We start from the raw sequence: 27,271 nt of genomic DNA, 5'->3' as shown, positions 1-27,271 counted from the left end.
ACACCTAATTTCATACTCAATTTGACAACATACTAAAATGGTTGATTGTGAGCGGCTTTAAAAAAATGGGGAGTCTACACAAAAAGGGCTGACCATTTTAGGGAGTTGTAAAATTAGATGTATACCTATTGTCTGAAATAAGGAACTCAATTGGGTCCATCAAAACACAAAACATGGGAGAAGATGTGAAAAAATTCATTCAGTTTCAACTTTCAAGATACTTTTCATTTTGTTGTATTGCTTTATTGACCAGTTTTTTTAGAGACACTAAAAAATTCAATGGTGCGAATTTATATGAAAATCAATAAAAATTTGTTCATTAAATTGGTATAAAAAAATATTATGAAAATTATTGTATAAGGTCTGACTGTCTATTATTTTCACCGCTCAAAGTTTATCACGTGAAAAACTGTAGTACAAGTTATGCTATTTTATATATTTATGTAGTCCCCAAGACCTTGTGGGTGCTCACATGTGTGCCCTTGCATACTTGTTGGTGTGACAATTTTTAAACTTGTGTACTCTTGACTTGAATCCTAGGTACTTGTCAGTTGACATTATAAAGATGGAGTGACTTCAATTCTCACAGAGACATACACACAGAGAGAGAGAGAGAGAGAGAGAGAGAGAGAGAGAGAGAGAGAGAGAGAGAGAGAGAGAGAGAGAGAGAGAGAGAGCAAAGGCATGGCGGTGGCGGAGGAGGAGGAGGGGGGATAGTGAAGTTCGTGTACCAGAACAACCATTCTTCTCTCCCTCACCACTATCTCTCGGGTTCATTCACTCTCGTTTCTGAAGAGACCCCTCCCACCACCAATCTCCTTGTCAAAGGCCACCTTCCTGTGAGTACTACTGTACTGTGTACACTGCTTTAACTACTACTTCTACTTTAACTACTAATACTACTTTATGAACTCATGGTCTGTTTTGTTTTTTATTTTATTTTTTAAAATGTGTATATTGTTGTAAAAATATGGATGTAAACAAGTGTTAGAGAATATTTTTCCTTCATAATGCCTACTCAAGTAAATCCAGCCTAACTAAATTGACATTTCGCCTAATTGAATTGACATTTCTTCATGCATAAAGTGCTTGGGGTCTAGCGAAAAAAGAGTTTAAGACATGAGTCATATATTTTTTTGGTTTGTTATTAGGTTAAGAGTTGCTCACTTGCCATACACACACTGCCTGCCACATGGACTGAAAACATGATTTCAGTTAAAGTTGTGAAACTGTGTTTTTAAAACACAATTTCACCATTTCATTTAACCGAGACCATGTTTTCAAAACATGTTTTCAAGTGAAGTGTGTATGAAGTGAGCAATAACGAGTGTGTAACAAGATTTTCCCTTTGGTTAAATACAACTTTAGTTTTTTAGCTAATTTCCTCCACAACTTCTTTTTTGGGTATAACTAATAACCTAAACTTGAACGGCCAAGTGCTCTGTAGTTCCATGGTACCACTAGCATTTATGATGAGGATTGAAAAAAAAAAAAAAAAAAGAGTACTTCAACAAACTTCAGCAAAAGGTGCATCCAAAAAATTTAGTATATGTTTGGTGAAATGAGGAAAATTGTTGTTTGTAGCATTTATATTTATATATATATGTCTAAAAGTTAAAGCATAGCATTTATTGTTACTACGCTCTAGTTGAGGCATATCAACGTTCACGCCATTATCTTTTTTCTTCCCAATTTTCCTGTAATTGTTTTTATCAATTTTTTTTTTAATATTTACAAATCTCCAACTTTTCTCTCTTCCTTACCTTTTCATCTCCTCACCACTTCTCCAACTTTTCTCCCTCCCTTACCTTTTCATCTCCCCACTATACTTTGCATTAATACCATTCTTCTTCTTCCTTCATCTTCCTTTTATTTTTGTCTCTTCTTATTCATACCCTCTTATTATAAATTTGTCATTATCTTTTCCATTCTATGCATAATTTTCCCTCACAAAAAAGGTTGTTTCTCTCTCTCTCTCTCTCAATTTTTTGGTGGAATTTTTATTTTTCTTGCATCTCTGCTTTAGGTTGATAATTTTTTTTTTTTTTTTTTATATTCTTTAAAACTCTACTTTGGATTAATGCAATTTTAGTTTTGTTTTTTAAATTGTTGTTGTTGTTATTGTTTTTTTTTTTTGTTCTCTTGATTGTTAAATGTTATCCTATTGCATTAAAAAAAAAAAAAAATTAAATATAGCATATAAAAATATAATATTATTCTATTATATAGCATGATTTGAATAATTTGGTATTTATTGTATTTTGGTATTTATTCTATTACATAGCATGATTTTTTATAGTGCTCAAATTGGTTATATTAATTATTTTAAGCATAATGAAATTTTAATATCATTTTTCTAATATTTATATAAGAAACAATTGATTTTTTTTTTTTTTTTTATGTGAGGAACAATTGATTTGAAATATGGTATTCTTACTAAAATTTTAGTTGTCTTTGCAACTATTGAAACAATGTCCAACAAAAAGGGAAAAAAATAAAAAACTTTACTAACATAAAATCCAGAATGTAAAAAAAATAATTTGAAGGATATTTGCATTTTTTGTTGGCATGAAACATGCCTATTTATATGACCTATATCATGCAATTCTCAATTTAAAAACACATATATATGCTATGATCAAATCACTGCACTATTCTTAGTGTCTTTCTATTTTGTCTATAAAATAACTAAAGATTACCTTTTTTTTTACAAGGAAAGTTATTGAATTTTTTTTTTTATACATCGATAGTTGAGGGTGAGAGATCTAAATCTGAATATCTTGATTAGAAATTGAGATGCCAACCAGTTAAACTAAATCTTATTGAAATATTGGAGAAAACTAATAATGAGTTGCACCGCACATCATGGGGGAACTCAACTAGTTACTCTTAAATCTTAAGACATTGATTTTCATCAATCCTTACTCCACATTGTCCGTACAAACCACCTATTTTACGTTTTAAATGTGTCTATCAATAAAATAAAATGTGGACGTCACGTGTGAAATTATAGACATTGTGTGTACAAATTGTACATCCATGTCAATACCACTACATCAACTGCCACCTCAACATTATGTTAATAATGAATGTTTTGACAAATCAAATCTAGAGACCATGCTTCCCCTTTTAACCCAAACCAAATGGACTCCTAAGTTTCTTGAGCAACCAAAAAGAGGGTTATATTAGAATTTTTAAACATTGCTTTGTAAAATTTATTGGTAGCTTTATTTTGGTGTTTGTGGAAAATTTTGGATTGTTTTCTCTATGATGGTGAAGTAATCTCGCCAATGAGTTTTAGCTCAACTTACACCTTCTTTTATAAGTCCTTGGTGGATGGTGAGATCATGAATTCATGACTCATTATATGCACGTGTAACTTACTAATAAAATAAAAAAAAATGTTGCATTAATCTCAGTACTGTAGTTTTCTATGTGATAATGGATGGTGAATATACTGTGTTTCTTAATTGAGAAATTTATCAAATTTGATAAATTGATATCTGATTTGAATTGAAAAAATCTATATAATCTAGCTAGATGACCTTTATAATCTATTTATATATTACTAAAAGCTGAAGCGTGACATTTATTGCTGCTGAGCTCCTGTTGCGCCACCTCATTGCCACTTCATTCGCCACAGAATTTTTATTTTTTATTTATTCCTATTTTTTTTACAAATATATATATATATATATATAAATAGATTATTGACTTTACATATTCATCTTTGTCGTTTTAACATCTATATATATTTCTTTTTTATTTCCAATTTTCCTATAATTTTTTTTACATTCACTTATTTTTTAATATTTACACTTTTTTCAACTTTTCTTCTTCCCCTTACTTTTCATCTCCTCCACTACCCTCTATTTTAATATTGTTATTCATCTTTCCCTTCATCTTCCTTTATTTGTCTCTTTTTATCCCTTCCCTCTTACTATAAATTTGTCACTCTTTTCCATTTTTTGCATAGTTTTCTCTCACAAAAAAAAAATTCTCTCTCTCTCTCTCTCTCTCTCAATGTTTTGGTGGATTTTTATTTTTATTCATCTCCGCTTTAGGTTGATAAATTTTTGTATTTTTAAGAACTCTAATTTAGGTTGATACGATTTAGTTTTATGTTTTAAGTTATTATTATTATTATTATTATTATTATTATTATTATTATTATTTTGCTCTTTGATTGTTAAATTTTATCCGATTACATTATAAAAAATTAAAGATAGTAGATAAAATAAAATAGTATTCCATTACATCTATATCTATATATTACTAAAAGCTGAAACGTGGTATTTATTGCTGCTGAGCTCCTGTTGCGCCACCTCATTGCCACGTCATTCGCCACAGAATTTTTATTTTTATTTATTCCTTTTTTTGACAAATATATATATATATATATATATATATAAATAGATTATTGACTTTACATATTCATCTTTGTCGGTTTTAACATCTATATATATTTCTTTTTTATTTCCAATTTTCCTATTTTTTTTTTTACATTCACTTATTTTTTTAATATTTACACTTTTTTCAACTTTTCTTCTTCCCCTTACCTTTTCATCTCCTCACTACCCTCTATTTTAATATTGTTATTCATCTTTCCCTTCATCTTCCTTTATTTGTCTCTTTTTATCCCTTCTCTCTTACTATAAATTTGTCACTCTTTTCCATTCTTTGCATAGTTTTCTCTCACAAAAAAAAAAAAATTCTCTCTCTCTCTCTCTCTCTCTCAATGTTTTGGTGGATTTTTATTTTTTATTGCATCTCCGCTTTAGGTTGATAAATTTTTGTATTTTTAAGAACTCTAATTTAGGTTGATACGATTTAGTTTTATGTTTTAAGTTATTATTATTATTATTATTATTATTTTGCTCTTTGATTGTTAAATTTTATCCGATTACATTATAAAAAATTAAAGATAGTAGATAAAAATAAAATAGTATTCCATTACATAGCATAATTTGGATAATTTAGTATTTATTGTTATATCTTTTAATTTTTCTTATTTTTTTCTTCTCTTCTATTTTACTCAATATTGAAATTCAACCACAAAGAAAAGATATAGTTAATTCCTCATTGGGTATCTTACAGGGGGCAGACAATTGCTAGAACAGGTTTGATAATGATGAGTTTTGCGGTCTGTACTCTGTCCTTAACCATAGTTGTATATGGATTTCAACTTATACTATGCGCTTCCTGGAATTTGCTGATGATGATGGTCAGTAGTTTCTGTCACAGATACTAATTTTGATTCTAAACTAATTCATTCAACTTTTGGTTCCAACATATTTTAAAAGTTGATGCTATGGCAAGACATTTTTAGTGCTCTATTCATTGTTTTCTTTGCAGCTATTCTTGGTGGCTATCGGAACTTTGAGTTATATGATGATCATAAGGCTTTTCAAGATAGTGCACAAGCCCTGGCTGATTTGAAGTTTACATATGTTGTTTTTTGCCAGGTTTAGTTGCGGCTATGATTAACAATTTCCAGATTTTAATGCACCCCTAATTCCCTATTCCTGATTTATCTTTCATAATATATTTGTACTCATTTTTTTTAACATCTACACTTTCTCCAACCTTTCTCCTTCTCTTTACCTTTTCATCTCCCCAAACATTCTACCTTGATATCACTCTTCCTCTTTCCTTTTATCTTCCTTTATTTTGTTTCTTTTTATTATCATCCTCTTAGTATAAATTTGTCATTCACTCTTTCATTCTTTACATAATTTTCTCTCACAAAAAAGTGGTTATTTCCCACTCTTTCTCCCTCAATTTTTTGGTGTATTGTTATTTTTATTTTTCTTGCAACTCTATTTTAGCTTGATAAAGTTTTGTATTCTTTAGAACTCTATTTTGGTAGATGGGATTTAGTTTTGTGTTTAAAGTTTTTATTTTTTATTTTATTTTATTTATGACTTTGATTGTTAAATTTTATCATATTGCATTATAAATAATTAAAAATAGTATATAGGAATGTACTACTATTATATTACATAGAATTATTTGGATAAGTTAGTGTTTATTGTTATGTATTTTTTTTTTCTTTTCATATCATTTTATTTAACATTTAAATTCAGTCACATCCCCCATATATATTATTAAATTATTTATATTTCCACTCATTTTTTATTTTAAAAATTTTAAAATATAATATTTTGCCTAAATTAAATAAATAAAATTGTCCACATTAAGTGGAGTAATGTTAGGGAAACACTCATTCTCACACCCAATGCATCAAAGGAAGAATGAAATGCAAAACAAATCAAGTTAGAAACAGTAAATTAAAAAAAAAAAAAAACTAATAATGCATATTTAATGTCATAGAATCATCATCAAATTTTGGAAAACGATAGGTTGCCAATGGAGAGAGAGAGAGAGAGAGAGAGAGAGAGAGAGAGAGAGAGAGAGAGAGAGAGAGAGAGAGAGAGAGAGAGAGAGAGTCAATTAGTAATCGTTGATTGGAAATCAAGAGGTTGTAAGGAGAAGTAAAAAATAAAATAGAGATTATCGTATGGAGAACATTAAAAACTTTACAGTGTGGTAGTATAAACTGTTAAATTCACTTAAAGAATTAAATCAACAATCGACAATTAAATACAATCATAGTACTAAATTTAAATTTAAAACTAATCAAACTCTAGCTATAGAAACCATATTAATCATAACTAAAAAAGCGATGTTCTCTGATAGTAGTAGAAATTACATAAGAAATAAAGTTAGAAAATTTAAAAATCCATTTTTTTGACATTTCATTTATATATATATATATATTTCATACACTATTACTTTCGAAAATCTAATGAACAATGCTACCTCTCATTTATCATCTTTGTTATGCAAATCATCAGTTAGTAAATATATGATAATGGTAAGAAGCGTTACAAATGATATCACTAAAATATATATATATATATTTATAATTAATTAGCCACTATTATTATGGAGTAGTAGTCTATAATTTTGTGCATCTAAAAAAGTGGAATATATAGAGTTTTCTTAAAGGTATGTGTAAAGATTCACTTTATGTGTGTGTGTGTGTATAAAGGTAAAAAAAAGGTATATTTAAGGTTTTTTATTAACTTAAAAACTAATGAAAAGTCAATGGTTAATAACTAAAATTATAATATTAATAAAATATTTAATGAGACTATCCTAAAAAAATTATCACGCACAACGCGTGGATATGCGACTAGTTATATTTTAAGAATGGATATATTTGTTGCACAATTATGAAGGAACTATCACTTTAATTGTTGCCAAGAGCTCTGTAATTCAATTGACACTTTTTGGTGTTTTTAACAGAGATGTCTAGAGGTTCAAATCCCCCACCCCTAACTATCTAATTATTAAAAAAAAAAAAGATATTTAAATTGTCACGTTCACAGTGTGAACCTAAAGAGAGTTATCATTTTGTATTGCTGTTACTTTGTATAATTGTGGAAGCAACAATCTGCTTTTAGTGAATAAGCTGTGCACTTGAGTCTGGCGTTTCATATGTGAGCCTTCCAATTTATCTATATAAGATAATGTAGAAAGTTAAGATTTTGTGTGAGTGAGGACGGAAAGTTTAGAAGTATGTACTGAACAATCAAAACAATGTGGTTTAGATGTGTTCCCGATACACTGACAGGCAAGCCAGCTGTAGATAAACCTGCTAGTTCAGGAGACATAGTTGGTGATGTGCTAATTAGTCTTACTGGCATTAATCTTGTTTTTTCATTTCATTGCCATTATGAAACAAGCAAAACCAAAATCATGTGGCATATGCAAATGCATGCATACCCAAATAACAAGGTTTTATGTTTGCCTCACTTCCTTGACTCATTCTCTTTTGGCTTTCTTGTTATCCTTGTAGCTTCTTCTACCTGTATATATTACCCCGTCGTTGCAACATATAAGTGGTCATTGTCACATAAGAACTTGCTTTCTTGAACACTTTCCTATTGCCTTGGGTTTTGAATCTTTTGATATGTGCTATTTCTTGGTTAAAATTTTATATATCTTGTTTTCTGGTGAACAGGGTTGACAGATTGACTAATTATTTGTTCATTTCTTGATACTTCAAGCTGCATCTTATCATGCCTCTGTGGCCAATGACATTGAATGTAAAATATGTCTCACAGTAATGCTTAAATGGAGAGTTTGTTAGGGTGGGTCCAAACCCAAAGTTCACCCCTGTGGCTGGATATAACTGGTTTGTCTCTTTTGTCTTTTCCTCCTGTGGAACTATTTACTATAATAACTTGGCTTAATCCCAAGTGAAGAAATATGTTCAACTGCCTTCTGTATATGAAGTTTGAATTTTTTTATAATCTTGGTCCCTTATCTTTTTGGTAGATTTCCCTTTTTGGGGGAGTGGGGGTGTTAAGCCTGGGATTTTCAAGTTCTTGTGAAAGAAAATTCAGTTCATAAGCAGGTCATATTGTACTTATTTCCTATTTTACTCTCTTTGCAGGTTTGATGGAGATGGGTGCGTGATTTTCTGCTCCCTTATTCTACCAGTGTTTCTTTCCAGTTTTCTTGAAGAAAGAATTCTAACATATAACTTCAGTACCTGGTTTCCCACTTCAGAATACCATTAATGTCTCTTTGCTTAGTGTGTTTGATTTGTGGGTGCTTTTTTGGGGTTACTGACTGCTCAAAGGCCAATATTTTGCACAATGAAAATAACAAGAAGTGTCAGTTAACATCTTATAAGATCCAAGTATTTGAAAAAAAAATTGGCAACTCTATTTAATTTGAAATTACATCAATTGATCTACTCACCTCATTAAAATGTGATATTTGCATAATATATGATCAGTACACATAGTGAAGTGTCAATTTTCTTGAGTCATCATATGTGTCAGCTATATGTGAAGTGAACCCTTGTAGTTCATTCTTTAGTCTGAATAGAATCAGTTGGCTTTTGTATCTGGTGCATAGTTGTCATACTAACTCCCATGAAATTTAATTGAAAAACCTTGACTTTTCGGACACAACTGCAGTCTGGCGATGGAGCCAAATAAATAATTTTTCTAATAAGCATTTGCTTTTTTCCCCCTTTACCACGTTTTTGAGGTTCTTCTCATGCCTAAATACGTTAAGCTATTTGACACTGGCACTTGAGGTTAAGGACATGAAGTTTGGATACAGATATTGTCTTAATATTAAACACTGAATTTTTACTGGTTTAACTCCATGAATCACTGAATCAAATTTGCTATGAGTGAAAGCTTTCTCCATGACTATTTCTGTGGTGGCAGGCATTGAATCTGAATTTTTACTAGTTTAACTGCATTGAATGCAACTGTCATGTTAATTAGTGAGTTCAAAGTGGAGTAATGTAATCAAAACTAACTTTGGATAAAGAAAGAAGATAATATGCTTGATTTCATTCTTTATGATCCCTGGGCAAACTCAGCTGTTTTCTGTATTAGTGAAGGGAAAAGAAAACTTGATTTTAGTTTGCTTATATCATTTCCTATTTTCATGATGTTTATTACGCTATCTAGAGTTATATTCTGGTTGGTTTTGGTGAATTTTGTGTCTGTATTTTTGGTGGAGAGCACTTGATTGTTTCTAACCATCCTGCTAGTTTTATGTTAGTATATTATAGTTGGATATGTTCAGTTTTATGTTAGTATATTATAGTTGGATATGTTCGGATATTTTGTTCTGCATTTTACAGACTTTCCACTTTTTTATTAGATTTTTTAGATTCATGAATGTTGTTGGGAACCCATTACATCTACCCCTTATTAATCTGTAAAAAGAAGAAGGGATTCAGGTGATACCTTTAATTTCGCAGTATGGTTCACGGTTTGCGCATCAGAGATGGGAAAGCAACCTATGTCTCCCGCTATGTAAGGACATCTAAGCTTCAACAAGAAGATTATTTTGGAGGTGCTAAATTTTTTAAGGTATACTAGTAAGCTGTTTCTTTTGTTCTTTTCCTCTCTTTTCTGGTATTTTCATTTGGTGCTTCATGCCATTAGGATTTTCTCCACTTTTTAGTGACATTTTTTGCCTGTGCATATGAACTTTACTGCTAATGGGGTGATAAAAGATAAAGTTTGTGATAAGGTAATTGATGATTGTAGTATTAAAAAAGTCGAGCAGATAAATGTGTGTTGTATATTTTCAATTTGGTAGTTACATTACAGGGTGTTGTCTCTTTTCTTATTTTTTATTTCATTTCCAGCTTGGAGATCTCACGGGATTGTTTGGATTAATCATGATGATCATGCGAATGCTGAGAGTAAAATTGAAAGTATTAGATATTTCATATGGAACTGGAACTGGTAAGTTAGTCTAGTGTTCAACTTTTTCTGGAATGAAAAGACATCATCTGCTAGGATGCTCATAGCTTCCTTTAGTACATTTCAAAAACATTATTTTATGTATTATTCGGTTTTTGATTTTAATAAATCTTAAGGTTGACTTCGCTTTTCTGTGTTGAGTACTAGTGTATGTATAGGTCTTTTATCGGTTGTATCCCTAAACATTAGGGTGCAGGTACACTGATATACCTGGAAATTATTTTTTTCCCCATTGGAGACTTAAACATGGGACCTTAACCATCACCTCATGCTATGAGTGGGGTGGAGGTGCCAACTAACCCAAAAGTCATTTGCAACTATTGGTGATATATTATATATTGTCCCAAAAGCCCAAGCTATTAGGAAAGAGTGAATTGAATCATGAGTGCATTTGATAGCCTTAAAGGCATTTACAGTCCATTTGTAATGGGTATATCTCATTTTTCCCCTATTTGTCATCTGTGTCCAGGTAATACTGCTCTACTATATCACCATGGGAAACTTCTAGCACTTCAAGAGGCTGATAAACCTTGTAAGCTTTCTCCTTTTGTTTTTACTTCTGGAAAAAAATAAAATAAGAGGGGGAGAGGGGAGGGGGGGGGGGGGGTGGTATTTCTCTGCATTCCATTGATCAGATAGCCTAATAGGGAGATGTGTCTATATATCCCCATCAGCATATAAATTATCTATTTATATTTCTGGGTTGCTTTACTGATTGTAGTGCCATGATGATGTAACCACTATGCTTTTTAGGGGTGTGCATGGGTTAGGTTGAGTCGGGTTAAGGCGATTTTTTGATCCAATTCATCATGGTGGGTTAAAAAAAATTCAACCCAACCCAACCCATCACATAAGTCCAACCTAAGCCAACCCAACCCACATGGGTCGGGTTAAACTCATGGGTTGAACAATTTTTTTATTACTATTATTATTAAATTAAGCAAAATAATATATAAATATAAATATATTTAAAAAACCCAAAGATTAGTATCAATGTAACTCTTTAAAGGCAAACAACATTAATGACTAAACAACAAGAGTAATTTGCTAGGGTTTGTGTGAACTAATTGACTTTTATATAAGATAAGAAGAGCTAGTTATTTAAAAAATTTATTAATTATATAATATATATTAAATATATGGGTGGGTCGGGTCGTGTTTAGCAGGTTTGGAATTTATGGCCCGAACCCAACCCGATCCGCTATCAAAAAAGAATTTGTAACCCAACCCAACCCACCAAGCCCTAAAAACCGACCCAATCCGGTAGGTTGGGTTGGGTTGGATCGGTTTTGGCAGGTTCACGGCACACCCCTAATGCTTTTTTATGGTGGGGAAAAAGGCATTACAGAGTAATGCCAATTTGGTTGTCATATATGAACTCTTTCAAATAATTTCTTGCCTCAAACATAGAACTGAGATTGTTCTCACTGCAATACTTAGACGTCCTTAAAGTTTTGGAGGATGGAGATCTTCAAACTCTTGGCATGCTGGATTATGACAAGAGGTTAGCACATTCCTTTCCTGCTCATCCAAAAGTTGACCCATTCACTGGTAAAGACATCCTTATAAAAGAAACTCAGTAACTCATTGTGATGGAAGAGTCCTTTTAACTTACAGAATCCTCCCATTCAGGCGAGATGTTTACATTTGGCAGTTCAAATTCACCACCATATATCACTTACAGAGTAACTTCCAAGGATGGTTTCATGCATGACCCTGTACCAATAACAATCCTATCGTGATGCATGATTTTGCCATTACTGAGAACTATGCAATTTTCATGGATCTTTCATTGTGCGTCAGAGGAAAGGTATTGAACTTGTAAAGTTGTTGCAACTTGGATCAATCACATAACGTGCAACTTGGAATAATTGTTTAAATTTTGAAAACACGATATTATGGAAATTTGACGCGAATAAAAAAGCTCACTCTGGTGTACTTCCTCGATACACAAAAGATGAGCTGCAAATAAGATGTTTGAGCTTCCAAGTTGCTTCATCTTCCATAATGGTGTGCTTGTTTGCTTTGCAATCCTTTTGTTGTGCCAGAATGTAGAGTGATTAGGGGGAAATTTTTAATTTTAATATCAAATTTTTATAATAAAAAAAATACCATAATACCATAGTTTGGAAACAAATTGTAAAAGTAAAACTTTTCTATATCACACATCTCGAAGTCACAATTTCAGGCTGAAATCTTTTCTTGAAGATCCAATTCCATGCTTACTTCGTAATTTCACTGGGGGCTGGTGTATTCACATAAGTAGTGTGAAATCATGGTTGAAGATGTGATTTCACTGCACATTGAAATGTTAGGTTAAAGCAATGATTTCACTGTTGAGTACAACAACAAAACCTTATCTCAACACTTTGGGTCAACTATAGATCCTCAATAGATGAATCCAGGTAGGCCACATGAATCTAGTGGGGGATGCCTCAATTTGTATAAATAAAAAGGATTCATTCTTCACAATGCAATTCACCCCTGGGTAAATTGTCTTGGTTGAAATCCAATCTTCAACATGCAATTTCACGTTGCATACTTGATATTCTCTTGTGGTGGTGGTGGTGGCAATTTTGAACCAAGCATAAAATCACATCGAGACACGATTTCACTTAATATTGGAACCTGAAGATGCAATTTCAAAAGATGTTGTATTTTAACAAATTGTTTCAAAACAACAATATTTTTATAATCTGATCACTTTTTCCTACTAACTCAATTATCAGAGCTTTTTGTTCTTGATTTGTGTTAACATACTCTAATCACTTGGGATTGGCTACACAAATCTATTCATGCCTATCAGTTTTATAATCACATGACATCTTCTGTTAAATCTCTTGAGAACCTCCTTTTAATGTTTCAAGCCAGCAGCTCCTTCCCTATTCACCATTGCATGGGTTTGTTGACTGATGGAAATGGGACATTCTCAAGTGCTTAAATTGAAGGACATACTTCACCTTAATTTATTTATAAGTTCCATGTTTTCTGTTATTCTTCTAAGTAACTTCTCTGGTAGAATTTTGGAAATTTTCATTGACCCAAATTATTGTGACATCTTCCTGACAGAATTTTAAAACACATATTTGTGTCTTTTGATTCTATAGGTTTTCATGTCACACCTTTTGTGTTTTTTTTTTGGAACTTGATGTTCATGTCCATGTCCATGTCTACATATGATAAATTGAAAATAAGGATGATGTATGTATGTATGTATGTTTCTGATCAGGATAAATAAAGATGATAATGTATGTTGACCAGAGGAGCTGCTTCATTAGATTCAAGAATCTATCTTTGGTTATTTTGTATTTTCTTAATTTGCAGTCAATCTAAGATGAATTTGCAGTCAATTCAATCTGGGGGAAAGGAGCTTATTCCTTACTATAGTTGAGATTTGGCCGATTTCATTGTTCTATATTTGCAAATTTATAACTTCTCGTCGTTCATGATTAAGCCATAATTAAAGTTTATTACTTTTTTTTAATGACTTCCTTTTGCTAGCCAATGCTTGGGAGGAGGAGGATGGAGTTGTTCTGATCACTTGTGGCCTTGAGAATTTTGATATGGACAGGCTCAATGGGATTGTGAAAGAAGAGCTTGAAACTTTTCTTCTGAGTTGTAGGTCTTTCACCTATTTTATGAAATTTCAAAGCTCTATGTCTGCGTACATGTTTCTGATAGTTAATATTCTTTTCAGGTATGAGATGAGATTCAACATGAAAACTGGTCTAGCTTCACAGAAGAAATTATCAACGTCTGCTGTAGAGTTTCCTAGGGTGAATGAGAGTTACACTGGCAGGTATATATCCACTTTTGGTGATCGGAGAATTTGGGTTGCTTATTGTCAGGAGATCCATTCAAAGATTGCAAAAATGCTCATTCTAGCAGCAGATTGAAGAAGCTAGATACTCAAAGGCTATATTTATATGATCTCTTTATTATTTTTGAATATGTTTTGAAACTAGTTTTTGTTTTTCAGCCTACTTTCATCATTTTGCTATAGCCATGCTTAATTCATTTTGTTTTCCTGGCTGTCAAGTCCTTATGTATTCCATCGTTTGTATCTAAGCAGGAGACAACGATATGTATACGGAACCATACTTGAAAGCAGTGGAAAAATCACTGGGATTATCAAATTTGATCTGCATGCTAATCCAGATACTGGAAAAACAAAACTTGAAGTTGAAGGAAATGTTAAAGGCATCTATGACTTTGGACCTGGCAGATTTGGTTACAAGGCTATTTTTGTCCCTCGTGTGCCAGGCATTAAATCTGAAGAAGATGATGGCTACTTAATATTCTTTGTGCATGATGAGAATACTGGGTAATAATTTCATTTCTCCCACTTTTGACTAATTCATATTCTCTCTTTTAATTTAATGCACGAAAATTTTGATGATTAATGTTTTTGCTTTGTTAAATAAAGTAAATGCTAGTCAAATTATGAGATTTAAAGGTTTTGTAAGAAGGTTATAGAGGATTGATTGCTCCTAATTTTTGGTAATTTAGGCTTTTTAAATTGCATCAAAGGTGAAAAATATTACAATACATGCTGATATCCCAACTTGTTACATCAACTGTTGATGATACAGATTAAAGTTTTGAATTTTTTGATGATGATACAATCTCAATTTTTCATTTATAATTATGCAGAAAATCATCAGTTAATGTACTTGATGCAAAAACAATGTCAGCTAATCCTATCGCAGTTGTTGAGATAACCCCATAGAGTTCCACCCGGTTTCCATGCCTTCTTCGTGACAGAGGTCACTGTTACATCAATTGCTTATGGGTTAAATTTCTTTCTTACACTTCTCTGTCTCGCTACAGTTGAAATTAACTTCATGGTTGAATTCCAAAGAGGGTTTTGAAAAGTAAAAATTTAGGACAAACAAGATTTAGACAAATAAAATTGACAATGACAAGGATGGTGCGCCTGAGATTCATACTTTTGAAATCACTTACAATGTTTGCTTATTTTTTAAGAAACAAACACACACATAAATAAGAGTGAAGGAATGGGGTTCTAACACAGGCATACCACAAATTCTTCTAAAAACCCATGGTCACTTCCAATGCTTACTAAATACTACTATGTTTGAAAATAATATGGTACATATATCTATTTAATGCTCCCTCTAATTGACATAAGTTACATCTAATATTGGTAATGGCTCAACAAATATATCTAACACCATAATTTTCTAAAATTAATGATGTCTTTTATATTTGATACTGGTAGGGAAGTTGAAACATGCGATCAGGGTTAGGGTGTGGCTTTTGTAGTAGTTTGTAGGGTTTTACACTTGTCAAGCAAGCAAGAATAAAATATAATAAAATAAACATATCATCAAGCAGAGCCAATAGTTAAAAATCTCCCCTTCTCCCTTCCCTTGGACCAAAGCTCACTTTATTACCCTGAGGACTTGGTGCTAGAAATGACAATTGAGTCAACTGACCAATTCACTGCTTCAGATCTGAGTCTTGTTGAAAAGAACTTGCTTGGTAGAAGGGTTGGAGCCAGAAATGGATAATTGAGTCACCAATTCACTGCATTAGATTGCAGTCTTACTGAAAAGAGCTAAGAATATTTTCAATAAGACTTTGATAAGCATTGTAGCAGAGTAGAATGCATATATATATATATATATATATTTTCTTGAGAATAAAGATAAGGTTCCAAAAATTAATAGAAAAATATTTTAGTTTTCACCATGGAACTGCATTGTTAAACCTGTGATTATTTTGTTCCTATTTTTTCTTCTGCTTTCCCTCTTTGCCCTTTTTTATTTATTGTGGTGGTTCTAATTCATATTCATCATTTTTGTACAGGAGCAACTTCAAGAGCAGGGGAAATCATGATTGTCAGATTGTTGGAAATCCCAGAATAACTTTGAAAACAGAGAAACTGCCAGTGAAGAGGACCCATGTAAACAACCACACGGAAAAATTAAATTGTACCCTCCAAATAATGTACCTAGGGATCCTTCTAAATCAAGAGGAAAAATAAAATTGTAATAATTCCCATGGACCCCAGTGAGAAGTAACACTTAAAAAAGATTGGACTTTGACAATATGATGTGAGGGTCAATTATCAAATTCAGCTTATCTTTTCTAAAAGTTAATTTTTCTGTCTCTATTAGTATTATCTTATTCTCTATTACAGTAAAATGGTATTAGAGCTTAGCATCATTGTTTCATGAGGCTGGAAGCATACAAAATTTTTAATGGAAGCTTCTTGAACGTTTTGTACTCTATTCCCCATTGCTTAAATGGGAAACTACTGCTAGAAACTTATGAAAATATTCTGCTGGCCATTGTCATCCAGCTTGAAGAATGTATCCATGGCAGTTTTTCTTTTTTTCCCTGTCATTGTAAATATTAGATTTCAAATGCACCAAAAATAAACAAAACCCAGATTGCTTGAGGACAGAAATTGTAAAAAATAAAAATTCTATTGTCATTTATTTATGTATAGATTTATTAGGCATCTGTTCTATTACAAAGATTATAGTTCAAAAGGTTCAAACTCATTATAAACCGGTATGCTCATGTACTTATACTAGTCGCAGACTCACACGATGCGTGGAAATAAGTTATTATTTTATATTGTAATATAATGTATAATTTTTTCTCTTAATTTGTTCTCCCTAAAAATAAATTTTTTTTTTATTTGGTCCAGTTAGATCTATTTCGGTCCAATTTGTTCCGCTTGGTCCAATTCGGTCTACTCATTCAATTTTGGTCCCCCCTTAATCCATTTTAGACTAATTTGACCTTAAATTGATTCCTTTTGTAGTTTTTTTTTTTTTCCAAGTTTAGCTCAAAAATTCATTTTTTTCCTTAATTTTTTAGTTGAAAAGTATGAAATTTTATTATATTTGAGCTAAAATCTTTAGTTTTGAGTTAAAAAATTCAAGGAAAATACTAAAATAGACATTGGAAGTTAGAAATATGAGCTCTAAAAATGCAATAAAAATGATAAACATTCAAAAGGCTTATTCATTCCGCATTGGTTCTATTCAGTCCATGCGGTCCTCTTTGGTCCAATGTGGTCCTATTCGGCCCTATTTAGTCCTTTATTTCCACTAAAGTTCTATTTGGTCGAATTCAGTCCATTTCTTCTTATTCAGTCTACTTCGGTACAATTCGGTCTATTCAGTCCACACCTGCCCTATCCTGTCGACTTTGGTCTTATTCAGTCCATTCTGTTTACTTTGGTTCTATTTGGTCTCATTCTATCCACATTGGTCCCATTCAATCCATTCTGTGCACTTTGATCCACTGCAGTTCTATTCAGTCTATTTTGTCCACTTTTGTTCTATTTGGTCCATTCTGTCCACTTCGGTCCTATTCAGTCCACATTAACTTCGGTCCTATTCGGTCCAATTGGGTCCCGTCCGGTCTATTCTATCTACTTCGATCTCTCCGGCCTTATTGGGTCCACCTTGTTTCTATTCGGTCCTATTCTGCTCATTTGGTCCACTTTGTTCCATTTGGTCCATTTGGATCACTTTGGTTCATTTTGGTCCACTTCAATATATTTTTGTGCACTTACATAATGGGAAAAGACATGTTTAGGTTGAAAGCATCTAATCTAAATCCATATTTATTAAAAAAAAAAAAATCTCAAACTTTGTAATATCAATGATCACATATGATGAGCCCTGATGTGCTATTTTTAGGCAACTATAGTTCATATTGTCATAATTCTGATAAACTATCTCTTCTACATACTGATTAATTGAATAAAGGACCAGGATCCAATAGCAAATGGTAACAAAGAGGTTGAAGTAGTGAAAACCTAAGTGATCAAATGACTATATGCTACCTAACAATTTTTTTGTTAAATCTAAAAATTTTTGTGGATCAGATGACTATATGCTAACTAACTTAAACCTAAGGACCCATGTGTTGATCATCACATTAAACCACATTGTGCCTATTAATTTGTTCACTCTGTGTTCCCAAGACATATTCATCAATTCTTTCTTGGCTACCTCCCCCAACAATAACATAGCACCTGAATATAATAGTTAAGAGTTCAGATGGCAGCAGAAGCCAAAGCAGCAAGATAGGTAATACCTTTGACCACACTGCAAATACAGCTTCCAAACCAAAATCTGAAACCAATTGAGTTATATATCACAATACTGTATTCCCATTGCCAATCAAAAATGAGCTATGCCTTGTAAAGATCAGCCAACATTTATCTGAAGACAATGACACCAACAAGTTCTTGAACAAGAATGCCAAAATATAAATTTCTCCTCAAAACCAATTGTTTGATTTCAACTTACACCCAAGGTCAGGTCATAGAAAATTCCCAAAAAGTAGTAAAGAGAGAGTAAACCTGACTGAATTCATGTGGAAAGTTAAGGCATGCTGAAATTTGTTCTTATTTATTAGCATTTTATGTGGCTTTCTAAGAGCTAAAAAACAATGCATGCTTTCTTTGTTTGTATGGTACATGGAGCATTATGATAATTAAGAGGAGGTTTGTCCCAACTAGTCACTGGATAGAGATCAACGATGGTAATCGAGCTAATAAGATTTGTTTGGAAGTCCAGGGCAGGCTTAGCTTATATGTCTATTGATTTGTGTGATTGAAATTAATTTCCAAATGAGGGCACAAAAACAAACTCCTATGTGGATTTGTAAGTACCGATGATAAATAATTATATTAGTCTAATAATGAAATTCAACAGAAATTCACCATTGTCTTCCAAATGTTCCAATTTTCCCATAAGTAATTTCTTATTTTTTTTATTCTCTCTCAATAGCCATTGATCATGGGAAATTTTAGTGGTAAGCCTGTTAATCTTTTCGACCAAATTTTGTGCCAACTCTTTTCCCTCTACTACTTTTCCTTGCTTTATTCTAAGCTCATCTTGGAGCTCAACAACTTTTTTCTCTAGGCCATTCACTTTGTCAAGAAGCTTGTTTTTCTTTTCTTCATAATCTTCCCTTATTTAAAATATCAGAGACTATTTCTTGAACCAATTGGATTAATCTACTCTGCAATTCCATTCCCCCATCAACTTCCTTAGACTTCTTCTTCAGCTTCAATCTTAGTTCATCAATCGCAAGTTATTGACATTTTAATATTGGCAAGTAACTCATTTTGCTTCTCTTCCTGCGCCTTTAATGGTTTTTCCCTCTCTAGCTTGAGAGTCTGGTTCTCTTCAAGTTTAAGTCTTTCTATTGGGATTAAGAGGTCATTGTCCTTCTCTTTCCATGCATCTTATGCAGCTTTCCTGGTCTCAAAATAAACTTTCTTCAGGCTTTTAGACTTTGATTGGAAACTAGGGTGGAGCTGGCTGCAGAATATATATTTTATCTGAGAAATCCTCTCTTTTGCTTCTTGAATAGTAGCAACCACTGTCAACAACATATCCAAGTTTAGGAGGGTTTGGAAGGTGTCCTGCCATCTCTTTTTTTTTTTTTTTTTGCTGGGTAATTGTTTATGCAGAGGATAGAACCCTTGAGTTGATGGTCACTAGGATAACCGGGTACCACTTAGGCCAGAAGGCCCGGGGGTGTGCCCTGCCATCTCTTGAAAACACAGTACAATACCCAAGTGAGATTTACCATATCATCAGTATTGGACTTCAACATAACAATAAGCTATAGGTAGTTTCAAATATTAACAAGTTATTAATATGCCAGGTATAACCACAAACAACTGATTCCCTAAGAGAGAGTTTCACTGAGAGACTATCAGATTTCCATTACAGCAAAAAAACGACAGTTTTCCATTTTCCCCAACACTAAAAATCTACCTAGCTGGATGACTATGCTGTTTTAGCTTAGAAGAACCAAATGATCCATAATCTTTTATTCTTTCCTGTTTATTAAGTACATGAGGTGCTAAGAAAATAGCTAATCTTAAATATCATGTTACATGTATGCTACTTGTATCACATTAGCATATATGTTTGAACACCCCGCAGGAACTTGTTTTGCAACCTGGAAACACAATTGGAGCATTACGCAATACGCGTTGCTTCTGCGATCAGAGCCAGTGCACGATAAGGTAGATTTATTTGCTCCAATGGAATTTGAAGGGGCTCATATGTATTTTGCATTGTCGTGAATTTTGTTGTAACAAACAGCACTAGTTTTGGAATCAGCTTTTGCATTCATGAAATGCAGTTTTTGAAAAATTGGAACTACGCAATGCAGCTTATGGTTTTTGCAGCTCTATACCTCTATTCTTTCCTCAAGCAATCTTTTGAATCTATGATTACAATGACAGGGAAAAAGGTAAAACTGTCATGAATACATTTCTTCAAGCTGGATGACAATGTCAAACAGAATATTTTCAAAAGTTTCTAGGAGTAGTTTCCCATTTAAGCAACGGGGAACATAGCACAAAATGTTCAAAGAGCATCCATTAAAATTTTGTATGCTTCCAGCCTCACAAAACAATGATGTTAAGCTCTAATACCCTTTTACTGTAATAGAGAATAAGATAATACTAATAGAGACAGAAAATAATCTTTTAGAAAAGATAAGCTAAATTTGATAATGAACCGTCATATCATATTGTCAAAGTCCAATATTTTTTTAATTAGGGTTACTTCTCACTGGTGGCCACAGGAATTATTACAATTTTATTTTTCCTCTTAATTTAGAAGGATCCCCAGGTACAATATTGGGGGAGTACAGTTTTATTCTTTGGTGTGGATGTTTACATGGATCCTCTTCACTTGCACTTTCTCTATTTCAAAGTTATTGTGGGATTTCTAACAATCAGACAATCATGATTTCCCCTGTTCTTGAAGTTGCTCCTGTACAAAAATGATGAATATGAATTAGAACCACCACAATAAAAAAAAGGGAAAACAGATAAAGTTGAAGAAAAAAGTAGGAACAAAATAATCATAGGTTTAACAATGCAGTTCCATGGTGAAAACCAAAATATTCTTCTATTAATTTGGGGAACCTCAGCTGTATTCTCAACCAAAAAAAAAAAAAAAGCATTCTACTGTGTTCCTGCTTATCAGTCTATTTGAAAAAATTCTTAGCTCTTTTCTGTAAGACTGAGATCTAATGCAGTGAATTGGTGACTCAATTGTCCATTTCTGGCACCAAAACCTTTGGCTACCAAGCAAGTTATTTTCAATAAGACTCAGATCTAAAGCAGTAAATTGGTCAGTTGAGTCAATTGTCATTTCTGGCACCAAGTCCTCAGGGTAATAAAGTGAGGTTTGGCCCAAGGGAAGGGAGAAGGGGAGATTTTTAACGATTGAATCTGCTCCATGATATGTTTATTTTATTATATTTTATTCTTGCTTGCTTGACAAGTGGAAAACCCTAAAAACTACTACAAAAGCCACACCCTACCCCTGATCATGTTTTGGCTCCCCTACCAGTATCAAATATAGAGGACATCATTAATATTAGAAAGTTATGGTGTTAGATATATTTGTTGAGTCATTTCCAATTTCAGAAGTGATGTTCATTAGAGGGAGCATTAAATAGATATACGTACCATATTATTTTCAAACTTAGTAATCTTTAGTAAGCATTGGAAGTGACCATGGTTTTTTAGTGGAATTTGTGCTATGCCTTTGTGTTTAAACCTATGAAGCACGGGTGCGTTTCGGGGACTCGGGTGCGGGTGCGGGACTTGGCAATTTTTGAAAAAGGTGGGTGCGGGTGCGGCGGGACTCGGCGATTAAAAAATTATTAAAAATATTTTTATTTATATTTTTAATATATTGCTAAGCATTCTTTTTCACATTATATAAACATATATCAAATTTAAAAGCAATGTTAGATAATAATTAAAACATGATGTTCATAAATTAAATACAACCCACAAGATTGAAACTAAAAGATTTCATCTGTAATAAGTTCATGAGGCCTAGTTCACAATGAGTAATAAATCAAACCCAAGTTCATAGATTCACTCACAAATCACAGATTCACAAATTACTATTAAGTTATAACTATTAACTAAATAAAAGTATAAAACTAGCAGTGGCACTGATTTATCTCTGGATGTTTGCTTGAGATTGGACAGTGGACCATATGGTAGGTAGGAAGTTAAGTGGTCCAAAGTCCAGGAAGTGGGCCAAAATGTTAAGCCCACAGAAGATTATTTTAAGTCTACAGCCCCATTCAACCCAGTCAAAGCCAAACAAGTCCACACTTTTAAACCCAAGCCCATCTCTGTCTGGCGGCCCAAAACAAAACAGCTCACTTCCTCCTCTTCTTTTCCAGCATGCGAAACCCAAATCCCAGGGATATCTTTGGCATCAGTCACGGCAAGTTCTGTGAGAGGTAATAAGTCCCCGATGTAATTATTGCCGAGTCGATGCTTCCTCAAGCGGTTCTCAGTAGCTGTCCGACACTAGCCCACTCGACAAAGGTCGCCGATGAAGCCGATAATGAGATTATCGGCTCCGATGAGACCAGGAATGCGTCGGCAAACACCTCCGATGGTGAAGAGAATTTGCAACGAGATGTCCATTTGATTCTTCAGCGCGAATCGGCCCGAGTCCTCGCCGCGTCGGCACGAGTCGGCGAAAAAAAAAAAAACCACGTGACAGACGCGGCCCAACGCGGCACCGACGCGGGGTCAGCGGCGTCCCTCCTGCGTCGCCGAGTCGCACCGCGTCCGACGCGGGTGCGGCGCCTCTGGAAATCAATTGGTTAGTATTCATGTTTTCTGGGGTATTTGTGAAGAACAGTGTGTCGCAGTCAATTTGGCCAAAGAAATCCAAATTATGATACTTCAATGTGTAGTAATAGTACCATATTGTTGCACCTTTATTATTGAGACAATGTTACCGAATTTCGTTGGCTGCATTAACAATACAACTCTTGCAATCTTTCTCTAAGATATCACCACAACAAATGGTAAGCCCATAAACTGTGTCTACGCCTTGACCCTTTGTGCCTATTACAAAACCAGTGGAAGGGATTTCGTAGGGAAGATAAGGAAAAAGCTCATTCAAATTTGTATCATAATGGTCAATGATTGTGGAATTTACCCAAACCAAGTATTAACTCAAACCAAAATTCAACCAAAGCTACAAAAGAGAGAGGGAAGATTTTGTGACGTAAAATTTAAAAAATACAATACCAAAACATATATTAAAAAAAAAAAAAAAACCATCAACGTTAATCAGAGTTGTAAGAAAGAACAAAAATCCAGAGAGAGAGAGAGAGAGAGAGAGAGAGCACTCAGTTTTTTCGTAGGAAAAATTTGGATTGAATGAGAGAAATGATATCGAATTTATACAAAAATAAAATGGGGGAGAAGAAGAGTCAAAATATAAGAAAAAAATTGATTTAGTGTAACGGTAAAGAAGAGGGTAGTGGGGAGATGAAGTGGAAAAAAGGGAGGGGAAAGGTTGGTGGAAGTGGAAAGATTGGGAAAAATGTAATGGTAAATGTAAACTCATAGGGAGAAGAAGAGGTGTTTTTTAATTATTTTTTAATTTATTTTTAAGAATAGGGAGAATAAAAGTTTTAAAAGAGAGAAAAAAAATAGAAAATAAGTGGATGATGTGGCCGCTGATGTGACTTAACTAAGGGTCGTCAATGGGCCGGGTCGGACCGGCCTGACCCATTTTTACTTAGCCCATGGGCACAATGGGCTGAGCATAATGGGCTATTAACTAGTTAACGGGCCGAGTCGGGTTGGGCCGAAAGAAAAAACCTTAGCCCATGACCCTGCCCATGGGCAATGCCCATTTTGTCTTTAGCAAGCTGGGCTATTGGGTTGGGCCTAATAAGTTACCCATGGGCTTGTGTTAGCCTATTATTTTATTATTTTTATAAGGAAAGAATCAAATTTTTATAAGGGAATAATCAATCTATCTTTTTAAATGAAAGAATTAAAGAATTTAATACTTAATTACAAATTTTTTTACAGTCAAATCTATTTAATTTTTTGTTTTGTTGATGGAAACCTATTTAATTTTTTATTTATTAAGGCTTTAAATAGTTTTTTATTTTTATCTTTAATAAAAAAAAATGTCAAATGGCTAATTCAAATTTGATAGACTATTAGAAAAATATATATTTAGTAAACTAAGTTTAGCACAATTACTTTAGGTATCTTAGTAGTTGAGGGAGTTCTCTTAAGAAATTCCTCTATAATATCTCAAGATCAATCCTTCATACACTTCCTATATATTTTTGTTATGAATTATGAGTTATGAGGCTGGGCCAATGGGTTAGGCCAACGGGTTGGGCTACTGGGCTAACCCACCGGGTACCCATGGGCATAAAAACTAGCCCATGGCCTGATCCATTGGGCTAGTGGGCTACTCATGGGCCTCAATAACAACGGGCCGGGCCGCCCATTAGCCCGATGGGCCGACGGGTTTCTGGGTCGGGCTGTGGGCCGTGGGCTATTTGATGACCCTTAGGCTCAACGGGAGCGTAGCAACAATAATTGCTACGCTTCAGCTTTTAGTAATATATAGATTTTATTTTTCCTCTTAATTTAGAAGGATCCCCAGGTACAATATTGGGGGAGTACAGTTTTATTTTTTGGTGTGGATGTTTACATGGATCCTCTTCACTTGCACTTTCTCTATTTCAAAGTTATTGTGGGATTTCTAACAATCAGACAATCATGATTTCCCCTGTTCTTGAAGTTGCTCCTGTACAAAAATGATGAATATGAATTAGAACCACCACAATAAAAAAAAGGGAAAACAGATAAAGTTGAAGAAAAAAGTAGGAACAAAATAATCATAGGTTTAACAATGCAGTTCCATGGTGAAAACCAAAATATTCTTCTATTAATTTGGGGAACCTCAGCTGTATTCTCAACCAAAAAAAAAAAAAAAGCATTCTACTGTGTTCCTGCTTATCAGTCTATTTGAAAAAATTCTTAGCTCTTTTCTGTAAGACTGAGATCTAATGCAGTGAATTGGTGACTCAATTGTCCATTTCTGGCACCAAAACCTTTGGCTACCAAGCAAGTTATTTTCAATAAGACTCAGATCTAAAGCAGTAAATTGGTCAGTTGAGTCAATTGTCATTTCTGGCACCAAGTCCTCAGGGTAATAAAGTGAGGTTTGGCCCAAGGGAAGGGAGAAGGGGAGATTTTTAACGATTGAATCTGCTCCATGATATGTTTATTTTATTATATTTTATTCTTGCTTGCTTGACAAGTGGAAAACCCTAAAAACTACTACAAAAGCCACACCCTACCCCTGATCATGTTTTGGCTCCCCTACCAGTATCAAATATAGAGGACATCATTAATATTAGAAAGTTATGGTGTTAGATATATTTGTTGAGTCATTTCCAATTTCAGAAGTGATGTTCATTAGAGGGAGCATTAAATAGATATACGTACCATATTATTTTCAAACTTAGTAATCTTTAGTAAGCATTGGAAGTGACCATGGTTTTTTAGTGGAATTTGTGCTATGCCTTTGTGTTTAAACCTATGAAGCACGGGTGCGTTTCGGGGACTCGGGTGCGGGTGCGGGACTTGGCAATTTTTGAAAAAGGTGGGTGCGGGTGCGGCGGGACTCGGCGATTAAAAAATTATTAAAAATATTTTTATTTATATTTTTAATATATTGCTAAGCATTCTTTTTCACATTATATAAACATATATCAAATTTAAAAGCAATGTTAGATAATAATTAAAACATGATGTTCATAAATTAAATACAACCCACAAGATTGAAACTAAAAGATTTCATCTGTAATAAGTTCATGAGGCCTAGTTCACAATGAGTAATAAATCAAACCCAAGTTCATAGATTCACTCACAAATCACAGATTCACAAATTACTATTAAGTTATAACTATTAACTAAATAAAAGTATAAAACTAGCAGTGGCACTGATTTATCTCTGGATGTTTGCTTGAGATTGGACAGTGGACCATATGGTAGGTAGGAAGTTAAGTGGTCCAAAGTCCAGGAAGTGGGCCAAAATGTTAAGCCCACAGAAGATTATTTTAAGTCTACAGCCCCATTCAACCCAGTCAAAGCCAAACAAGTCCACACTTTTAAACCCAAGCCCATCTCTGTCTGGCGGCCCAAAACAAAACAGCTCACTTCCTCCTCTTCTTTTCCAGCATGCGAAACCCAAATCCCAGGGATATCTTTGGCATCAGTCACGGCAAGTTCTGTGAGAGGTAATAAGTCCCCGATGTAATTATTGCCGAGTCGATGCTTCCTCAAGCGGTTCTCAGTAGCTGTCCGACACTAGCCCACTCGACAAAGGTCGCCGATGAAGCCGATAATGAGATTATCGGCTCCGATGAGACCAGGAATGCGTCGGCAAACACCTCCGATGGTGAAGAGAATTTGCAACGAGATGTCCATTTGATTCTTCAGCGCGAATCGGCCCGAGTCCTCGCCGCGTCGGCACGAGTCGGCGAAAAAAAAAAAAACCACGTGACAGACGCGGCCCAACGCGGCACCGACGCGGGGTCAGCGGCGTCCCTCCTGCGTCGCCGAGTCGCACCGCGTCCGACGCGGGTGCGGCGCCTCTGGCGCTGCGTCCGTGCTTTCCAGGTTTAAACCCCATTCCCTCTCCCTTGTGTATGTGTGTGTGTGTTTGTCAAAAAAGAAGTAAGCAAGCATTGGAAGTGATTTCAAAAGTATGAATATCAGGCACACCATCCTTGTCATTGTCAATTTTATTTTGTCTCAAACTTGGTTGCCCTAAATTTCTACTTTTCAAAACTATCTTGGAATTCAACCGTGAAGTTAATTTCAACTGTAGTGAGACAGAGAGAAATGTAAGAAAGAAATTTAATCCATAAGTGATTGATGTAACACTGACCTCTGTTACAAAGAAGGCATGGAAACCAGGTGGAACTCTGTGGGGTATCTCAACAACTGCAACAGGATCAGCTGACATTGTTTTTGCATCAAGTACATTAACTGATGATTTTCTGCATAATTATAAATGAAATATTGAGATTTATCATCATCAAAAAATTCAAAACTTTAATCTGTATCATCA

At 33.8% G+C, this 27,271-nt stretch overlaps 1 pseudogene; it reads left to right on the top strand.

The window, feature by feature from the left end:
* Positions 1-37: 37 nt before the first annotated feature.
* Positions 38-16,353, top strand: LOC112038192 (carotenoid 9,10(9',10')-cleavage dioxygenase 1-like; annotated as a pseudogene).
* Positions 16,354-27,271: the final 10,918 nt, after the last annotated feature.

The sequence above is a fragment of the Quercus suber genome, unplaced genomic scaffold (genome assembly GCF_002906115.3).
Source record: "Quercus suber isolate HL8 unplaced genomic scaffold, Cork oak 2.0 scaffold_4, whole genome shotgun sequence".
In the NCBI taxonomy this organism is placed as follows: Eukaryota; Viridiplantae; Streptophyta; class Magnoliopsida; order Fagales; family Fagaceae; genus Quercus; species Quercus suber.
This window is presented reverse-complemented; position numbering and strand designations above follow the sequence as displayed.